This window comes from Humulus lupulus, chromosome 4 (assembly GCF_963169125.1).
Source record: "Humulus lupulus chromosome 4, drHumLupu1.1, whole genome shotgun sequence".
Taxonomy (NCBI): domain Eukaryota; kingdom Viridiplantae; phylum Streptophyta; class Magnoliopsida; order Rosales; family Cannabaceae; genus Humulus; species Humulus lupulus.
Genome location: NC_084796.1, coordinates 234,820,167 through 234,830,176, shown reverse-complemented (window position 1 = coordinate 234,830,176; position 10,010 = coordinate 234,820,167). Strand labels below are relative to the sequence as shown.

The window sequence follows — 10,010 nt, the reverse complement described above, 5'->3', positions numbered from 1 at the left end:
CCAGCCATTGCTGCCAACAACTTCGAACTGAAACCTGCACTAATTAACATGGTGCAGCAAAATCAGTTTGGGGGTCTAGCTACTGAAGACCCTAACATTCACTTGGCCATATTTCTGGAGGTATGTGCCACAGTGAAGATGAATGGCGTTACTGATGATGCCATCAGATTGCGTCTCTTCCCTTTCTCCTTGAGGGAAAGAGCCAGGAGTTGGTTGCAATCTTTGCAGCCTGGAACAATTACGACATGGGATGAGATGGCAAGAAAGTTTCTGATTAAGTTTTTCCCTCCTTCCAAGTCAGCCCAGTTACGCAGCGATATTGGACAATTTCGACAGTTAGATCAAGAACCATTCTATGAGGCTTGGGAGAGGTTTAAGGAATTATTACGACGTTGCCCACAACATGGTTATCAAAATTGGATGCAAGTTCAGATTTTTTATCAAGGGTTGAACGCTCCAACACGAACAATAGTTGATGCTGCTGCAAGGGGTGCTCTATTAGCCAAGACAGCGGATGAAGCCTTCACTTTGATGGAGGAAATGGCCACCAACAGTTATCAGTGGCCTAATGAGAGGTCGGGCCCAAGGAAAGTTGCTGGGTTATATGAAGTTGATCAGATGACAGCCCTGAATGCCCAAATTGCTGCTCTACAAACCCAAATGGCTGCTCTATCAGCGCAAAATAATCCAACGGTTATGGAGAGTGTAGCAGCGGCTGCTGCAATGCAGGGGCAAGAAATGAGTCCAGAACAAGCCCAATTTATGGCAAACCGCTCCTTCCCCAATAATTACAGAAGCAACAACATGCCTAATTATTATCATCCAGGATTGCGCAACCATGAAAATTTCTCTTATGCTAATAATAAAAATGTGTTGCAACCACCTCCGGGATTCAATTCTCAACCGCAACAAGAGAAAAAGCAGTCGTTGGAAGACATTTTGGGCACTTTTATTTTGGAGTCTAACAAGAGGTTCGGAAAAAATGAAGCAAGACTCGACAATATAGAAACCCATATGACTAACATGGGTGCTTCAATGAAGAAGATTGAGACTCAAGTGGGGCAATTAGCTAATGCGGTGAATTCTAATCAGAAGGGAAGTTTTCCTAGTGACACGGTGGTAAATCCAAAGGAATCATGCCAAGCAGTTTCTTTGAGAAGTGGTAAGGTGCTTAAAGAGGGTGATGTTCAAGCTAGTTCAAAGGAGAAAGTTGAGCCAGTGGTACGAGAGGTAGACAAAGAAGAGAAAGCCAAGAAGCAGAGTGGAAGTGACCAGAATGACATGAAGAAAGATAGCCTTCCAGTGTATCAACCTCCCATTCCATACCCTCAACGATTTCAGAAGAAGAAATTAGATGAACAGTTTGCAAAGTTTCTAGAAATCTTCAAACGAATTCACATAAACATTCCCTTTGCAGATGCTCTTGAGCAAATGCCTAATTATGTGAAATTCATGAAAGAAGTTATGTCTAAGAAAAGAAGATTAGAAGACTTTGAAACTGTGAAGTTAACAGAAGAATGCAGCGCCATCCTACAGAAGAAGTTACCTCAAAAGGTGAAGGATCCGGGTAGCTTTACTATACCATGCACTATTGGAGGGTCATCCTTTGATAAGGCTTTGTGTGATCTTGGAGCGAGTATAAATCTGATGCCACTTTCAGTTTTCAAGAAATTGGGGGTAGGAGAGGTGAAGCCCACAACCATTACTCTTCAATTGGCAGATCGGTCACTTACTTATCCTAGGGGAGTGATTGAAGACGTGTTGGTTAAGGTGGACAAATTTATTTTTCCCACTGATTTCGTGGTTTTGGATATGGAGGAGGACCATGAAATCCCCATTATTCTTGGTCGTCCATTCTTAGCTACTGGAAGAGCTCTTATTGATGTACAAGGTGGTCATTTGACACTGAGGGTTAACAATGAAGAGGTTAAATTCAACATTTATCAAGCACTCCAGCAGCATGACAACACGAGCACATGTCACCGTGTGGATTCTATTGAGGTAGTAGTAGAAGAGACGATGAGAAAAGAATTATGTGCTGATCCTTTACAACATTGCCTTAATTCTAGTATTACTCAGGCTGATTTGAAAAAGGTGAATGGTGAGTTTGTGGGTGACGAAGTGGCTGAATGTGTGATGGCTCTCAGTGCTATTCCTTGTGCTAGTAGTATTAAAGTGGAAGAAACTCTTTGCCAAGCCAAGGAAGGAGAAGTCGAGAAGGAAGTAGTGGAAAAGAAAGATTTGAAACAACTCCCAGAGCATTTGCGTCATGAGTATCTAGGGGAGAATTTCACTTGCCCAGTGATCATTTCATCAAAACTCTCAGAATGTGAAACTGAAAAATTGCTAAGAGTTTTGAGGAAATATAAATCTGCCATAGGTTGGGAAATTTCAGATCTGAAGGGAATAAGCCCAACTATTTGTATGCACAAGATTCTATTTGAAGAAAATTATAAGCCTTCTATTGAGCATCAAAGGCGATTGAACCCAGCCATGAAAGAAGTAGTGAGGACAGAAGTATTGAAGCTATTGAATGCTGGGATCATTTATGCTATTTTGGATAGTAGTTGGGTTAGTCCTGTGCAAGTTGTACCAAAGAAAAGGGGAATGACAGTGATCAAGAATGAAGCCAATGAATTGATTCCGACAAGAACAGTGACGGGGTGGAGAGTTTGTATTGATTACCGGAAGTTGAACAAGGCGACTAGAAAGGATCATTTCCCACTTCCATTTATCGATCAGATGCTCGATCGTTTGGCTGGCTATACACATTACTGCTTCTTAGACGGCTATTCAGGCTATAATCAAATAGCAATCGCTCCTGAAGATCAGGAAAAGACAACTTTCACATGTCCTTACGGCACTTTTGCTTACAAGAGGATGCCTTTCGGACTTTGTAATGCACCTGCCACTTTTCAGCAGTGTATGATGGCCATCTTCTCAGATATGGTAGAAGAGATCATGGAGGTATTTATGGACGACTTTTCTGTTTTTGGGTCGTCATTCGACCAGTGCTTGCACAACTTGGCATTGGTCCTTTGTAGGTGTGAAGAGAAGAACCTTGTGCTGAATTGGGAGAAATGTCACTTCATGGTTCAAGAGGGGATTGTCTTGGGGCATCGAGTTTCAAAGGAAGGTCTTGAAGTAGATCGAGCCAAGATAGCCATCATTGAGAAGCTTCCTCCACCGGTGGATGTCAAGGGGATAAGAAGTTTTTTGGGGCACGCGGGTTTTTACAGGAGGTTTATCAAAGACTTCTCGAAAATCAGCAAGCCACTATGCAATCTCCTAGAAAAAGATACTGATTTTGTTTTCGATAAAGAGTGTAGGAAGGCATTTGAGTCGATAAAAGAGAAGTTGGTTTCAGCCCCTATTATGAGTGTCCCGAATTGGAGTCAAGCATTCGAGATTATGTGCGATGCTAGTGATTATGCGGTAGGGGCTGTCTTGGGCCAGCGAAGAGAGAAGATTTTTCGAGCAATTTATTATGCGAGCAAGACTCTTGATGATGCTCAACGAAATTACTCAACCACTGAAAAAGAACTATTAGCGGTGGTGTTTGCATGCGATAAATTCAGACCATATCTTTTGTGTTCCAAAGTCATTATATACACAGACCATGCAACACTGCGTTATTTGTTTGCAAAGAAGAGGAGGCTAGACATCATCAAGATCATCACCATTACATCTAGTTTATTTCTTCTTCCTTTGATTTTTAGTTTTTTTTAATTATGAACAAATACATTGTTATTATGTTTATGTTTATAATGGAGAACTAAACTCTTTTTGTGCTAGAGTATTAGATGAATCTATTTTGATTATTGAATTGTGGTTTCTATTATTATTTCTATGAAATTCTTCTTGTTTGTTCATATCTTCTTGATTTAATTTTATCATATTAATGTTTGGCCATCATTATTGTGAATTGAAATCTAGGGTTTATGCTTGAGAAAGATAAACATAGATTGGACATAGGAAGATTTGACATAGAGTGATTGTGAGATTGAGAGATTCCTTGAACTCTATGAATTTGGTTTAGAATAACTATTGCTTAATGACGTCTTAATTAATTAATAGCGAATAGAGATATCATATTGATTAATTGAGATTAATTGCATATATGCTTGAGAAAGATAAATGCATTATATTATAATTCTAGAAATTACAAATGAGGAGAATTGATTAGAATAATAAAGAAACTATGTTCATAATTGAATAGTGAAATCATTACTCTAGTACATTTATCTCTTATTTAATCACTTTCCAAGAGCATTAGAATTGGTTATTTTGTTATTTCATATTCTTTAGTTAATTGTTAATTTATTTATTGGCTATTCTAATTAAAATTATAGACTTAACAGTAGTAGTAATTAGTGAATTTAATATTTAATCCCTGTGGGTTCGACATCTTTTAATTTAAAACTATATTGCAATACATCTTCATTCGGCCCTGCGTTCAGGACACTTATGCCGTTTCTGACTCTTAGGTCAGTGATACGCGACTAGTGCCGTCCCTGACTAGTCAGTGCCATACACAAGTAAACAACATTCGCTAGCATTTAATATGCAATCAATGTCCACATTTATCAACCAACATGCCTCATCAACAATCATGCATGTCATATACACACAGGGTGCAGTTTTCTTACCTCAGGTTTGAGCGAAAAATGTAATAAGAACGACTCCAGAGAACGATCAACCTTTCGGTTCCTTAGCAGTTACCTAATCACAACCAATTATAACCTCCATTAATGAAAAACAACAATGAAAGGGTCTTGACCTAAACCCCACTCTCGGGACCTCGAAACATGCCCACACGGTGAGTAGATTCGATCCCGGGCCTTAAGGATTGAAACTCCGAGCCAAAAACCCCTAAAGACACTAAAAATGGGATTCTAGAGGAACAAAATAGCGCTACAAAGATGCTCCCTAGCACCCCAGCCCTATACTCAGAACCCCCAACCACCAAGAAAAAATTCTATGTAGCGCTATAACGCCCTATGATGGGCGCTGTAGCGCTACCCCCAAACTGGTTTTCCCCTGAAACCTCCTTCTTCGACTCCTTCAGTTGTAACTCGATTACATTGCTTCCAAATCCCATTTTTGGTGCCAAATGAACCCAAAAACCATCCTCACATACCCCAAGCATCACAACCACAAGAACCCTAGCCAAAACTCCCAACAAAACCAAACATTCAACCTAGAAATTCCAACTGAAAACCAGAACTAAAATAGGGCAAACCAGGGATTTTAATGGCTAGAAACTTACCTCAAGCTCAGCTTATGATGCTCTTCAATGGTGGAACACACTCCCAAACTCCCAAGGCTTACTTCCCAAGCTTGAATCCTCAAGAATGGCTTAAAAATCACAAAGAAAACAGAAGGAGAAAAGGTACGGGAAAGCTCTTGAACTATACTCTGTTTTCTCTTCTTTTCTACAGCCATAAATAGCATATATCTATCTTGGGAGTGAAAAGACCAAAATACCCCTAGGTCTAATAAGGGTTTCTAAAGGCTCCAAAGGGAAAAATTGGTATTTCCCACCTATCTCGTTAATCATAATTAACGCTCTTCAATTCCCTCTATTCTCGATAATCTCAAATATCAATAATTCATATCCCGTTACCCTTTAATTTCCGACAACGCTCTAATCATTAAAATCACCCCGAGACTCACCCCGATCCCCGAACTTAAACCTGTTATGACTAGACCGCTAATAAATATTCCAAGATCATCTCATGCCGAATAGCTCGAACAAACCCACATTATAATGTGGTCTTAACAATATGTCACCGACATGCATACAAATATACAATTACACCCTCAACGGTCCAAATTACGAAAACACCCCTATAATAAAATGTGGACCCACATGCATGCTATTAACATCATATTATAATATAATTAACATAACATGCATATAATCATTTAATGGCATAATTAAACAGTTATGGCCCTCCCGGCCTACTAATCCAGCCATTAAACTGCATTAGGGATTTCAGGGCATTACAGTTAAACCATATTTTGCCACTTAGATCGGCTGGTTGTAAATATTTTTCTGTAATAGACCTTTAAATTATATTTTTGGGATCCCAATGTATATAATAAATGTTCTAATGAAACGTTATATCTTAACCAAAATTTTTAATCCCTAAACCGCTAATCATACTTAGTTACACGATTTTGACCAAATGACTTGATTAGCAAGTTTAACATTGTTTACAAGGCACACCGTAACGGTCCCTGGAGTTTAGGGTGTTACAACTTGGTATCAGAGTGAGCCAAGGTTTTTGGTTCCTGAAGACAAGCTGGGCATGTGCACTCATCACTGAAGATAGCTTAACTCAGGGAATGGTAACTATTTCTGTAGTTATGTGCTTAATTGCTTAAATAGAATGTAAATGCTTTACCTGCACATTGTATTAGGGAGCATGAGATTTTGATAGAGCTTGGCTCTTGGCTATATGATTATATGCTCCATGAATATATATATATATGAATGTAATCATATGATTACCTACTCCATGAATATATAATTGCGATAATTGCATGCTGGAGTTGGAGGCATGGTGTGAATGTTGGAAGAGCAGGAATCTTGATTGATGTATGAATGCCATGGGCATGTTTTTAGCACTGCAAGTGGTTTGTGATTGTGGTGTGGTAAGATTGTTCCCGTGGGGAAAGCTCTTGTTATGCTCGTCATGATTAATGGGTTAAGTTATTGACTACATATTCAATCAGCAGGTTTATAGCCAAGGCAGATAATGAGGCCTGGTGGTGGTTATGCAGAGGCTAGGAATTACAGCTAGGGTATCAGTTCTTCATCTGCTACTATGAATTTTTAGCAGAAGTTCACAGATTTGCAATCAAGATTGTAGAGTCATGAGGAAGAGATTAGGTGTTTGAAGCAACAACTGAACTTGTCGGGAAGCACCTTTTCCTTTGTTGTGCCAGGAGTGGCACTAGTTTTGGCTCAGCCTAGGGTTGAGAAAAAATGGAATTTCTCTGTGGAAGATTCCAGGAGTATTACCCTCCAGTCTTCGAGGGAGGCCTAGATCCATTTAGAGCTGAGCAATGGATGGGCATGATCAGTTCCATTCTTGACAGTATGGGGCTGGTGGGTCACGATAGGATGATTTTTGCTACATGTGTACTGCGAGATGATGCCCGGACGTGGTGGGAAGTAGTATCCCAGACACGAGACATAGTTGTGATGGATTGGAAAGAATTTAGGCAGCTGTTTAACGAAAGATATAACTGTGATGCAGCCAAGACTGCCAAGATGAATGAGTTTCTGAATCTTGTTCAGGGTAATGCAATAGTAGCCGAGTATGTTAACAAATTTGATGGGTTGGCCAAGTTTTCTTTTGACATGGTACCTACAGATGTAGTTTGGAAGGAAAAATTTATTCAGGGATTGAATCCTGGAATAGCTCAAGGCATTAAAGTTGCCCCAGTGCATGAACTCTTGACCTATGTTCAGGTGGTTGAGAGCGCAGGACATCAGATTGGGAAGAAGAGTGTCAGAGAGCATGGAGCTTAGATTGTGGTACCTCCACTTATTGGAGTAAGTAAGAAGGAAAGCTGGAAGACTTGTCCAATATGTAGTCGGTGCATGAGGCGTCATCTGGGAGAATGTCAAGCAAAGGCATGTTTTGCATGTGATATGGTTGGGCATATCATGAAGAATTTCCCAAGGCTAAGAGAGAATGAGAAAAAGGGGATGGACAGCTCGACTCCAGCTCGAGTGTTTATTCTGAGGCAGTCAGAGTCTGAGACTGAGACTAGTTCCTCAGGGGTGACAGGTCAGTTTTCTAGTTCTGAGTTTTGAGTTGGTTATGACTGACTGATTTTAGTATGATCCAGGGTATGGATTGGTTAGCCAAGTGTGGGGTATTGCTAATGGCAAGGAAAGTGTAGTAACTCTTGATCTTGAGAGAGGAAAGCCTTGTGACAGTTGGCATTGTGCATAGATTTGGTATCCTGATGACATGTGTATTGAGAGCTAGAGTTTTATTGCAGGGGGATTCATGGAACTCTTAGCTAGTGTGGTGGATACCACTTAGATTGTGCCAGTGAGATCAGGACAGACTAGACTAGTCTTTGAGTTTCTGGATGTGTTTCTAGGGGATTTGTCAGGGTTTCCTTTATGTGAAGAGATAAAATTTTAAATGGTTGGTGCCAGGAATGGAAACAATTTTTAGGGCACTGTATTGATTGGCTCAGCGGAGTTGTAAGAACTTAAGGTTCAGCCAGTGAGTAAGATGGTGTTCTCCAAGGTAGATCTTGGCTCTGGTTAGTACCAGCTAGAGATCAGGGAGAAAGATATGTAGAAGACTATTTTATATCAGATAAAGGCACTGGGAGTGATGATTATGTCTTGAGAATTTTCCTAATGCCAAGTGTTTATGAATCAGATGAACAGAGCAGTCAAAGATTTATTTGAATGGGATTTTTGATCGTCGTGGACGATGGTTTTTGTGGTGTATTCTCGGCGAAAATTTGCTGAGGTCAAGGAACGTCTCAGAGGCAGAAGTTTCCTTGGGTGGTAAGATATTACAGGTGCCTTGGGAAATAGTTCCGAGTCTTCTTGCAGGTCAGAACCAGTTAGTAGGTCATTATGACATCTCAGTGACAAAGAAAAGTTATTGCCTATGCAACATGTTGGTTAAAGGATCTGACCAGAACTAGAGTAGAGTTTCTGGTGGGCCAGGTGGCCAGTTTTATGTTTGAGATTATCATTTCGAAAAGGATAAAAAGGAAAGATGACTAAGTGAACTACAGATAAGAAAGATTGAATGGAAAGTCTTAGCTGGATTAGCTAAGAGTTGTACAGTGTCAGATATGAATTTATTGTGGTATAGGGTCGGGTTTGGAATCCGATGGACACTGAGATTAATTAGGAGATTCTGAATGAATCTCATGCTTTTCTCTTCATTCAGGCATCATGGAAATGTAACAGGATATGAAAGCTTTATAGTGGTGGCCTGAGATGGAGAGGGATGTAATGGAATGCGTGGTAAAGTTCTTAGCTTGATAGCAGGTCAGATCAGAGTGTCAGAAATTGGTGAGGCCATTGTAGCCTTTGAGTATTTTACAATGGAAATAAGAGAACATCGCGATGAGTTTCGCGGTGGAATTGCCCAGGTTAGTGGGACATCGTGAATTGGTTTAGGTCATTTTGGACCAGTGTTTTAAGTGAGTTTATTTTTGTCAGCAAGGATGAATAGTACAACTAATCAATATTCAAATCTCTATGTGAAGGAGAGATAGTGCGCCTTCATGGAAATTCAAGGTCCATCTTCTTAGATGAAGACTCTGTTGTTGCTTCCAGGTCATGGAAGGGTTAAGAAGGTGATGAGTATATAGATGAGATTCAGTACAATTTATTACTTTCAGACTGTTGGTAAATTAGAGAGAGAGGGTAATCCAATTATTATTGGAAGAACATCTTATAAGATGAATGAGTTAATGTATATCTAGATCTTGAGGTGGTTCAGGGGACTATTGAGATTATCAGAGGGTGAAGCTTGGATGCTCACTTCTCAGAGTAAATGGTAAAAGTTTTACTGACTTGGAAAGCAGGAACATAGAATTCCAGGTAGAAGATTATATCTTCCTCAAAAGTATCACCATGGAAAGGGGTAAAGAGTTAAGGGCAAGTTGAGCCCTAGAGTAGTATAACGGTTTGAATCCTGGATAGGACTAGTTAGGTTGACTTTGGTTTGATCTTATCTTTGGCACTGCTAGGTATATATAGTGTATTCTGTATTTCCATGTTGAGGACATGGGTTGAAAGAAACTCATGAGTTGAGTTATGAGAATCTGGGGATTTGAGGCTAAGTTATCCTGTAAAGAATAGCCAGTCCAGATATGAGACAGAAAGAATAAGGTTCTGAGGAACAAGAGTGTACCTTGAGTTAAGGTAATGTTACAGAAATAGTGAGATCGAGGGAACGACCTGGGAAACTGGAATCAGTTGTGCAGAATTCTTATTCCGGCCGGTTCAA

At 39.9% G+C, this 10,010-nt stretch overlaps 1 non-coding gene across 1 annotated transcript; it reads right to left on the bottom strand.

Moving 5' to 3' along the window:
- Positions 1-306: 306 nt before the first annotated feature.
- Positions 307-410, bottom strand: LOC133833269 (small nucleolar RNA R71). The gene has a single exon (XR_009892661.1). It is a non-coding gene; the product is annotated as a small nucleolar RNA R71 (small nucleolar RNA).
- Between the last annotated feature and the right edge of the window lie 9,600 nt (positions 411-10,010).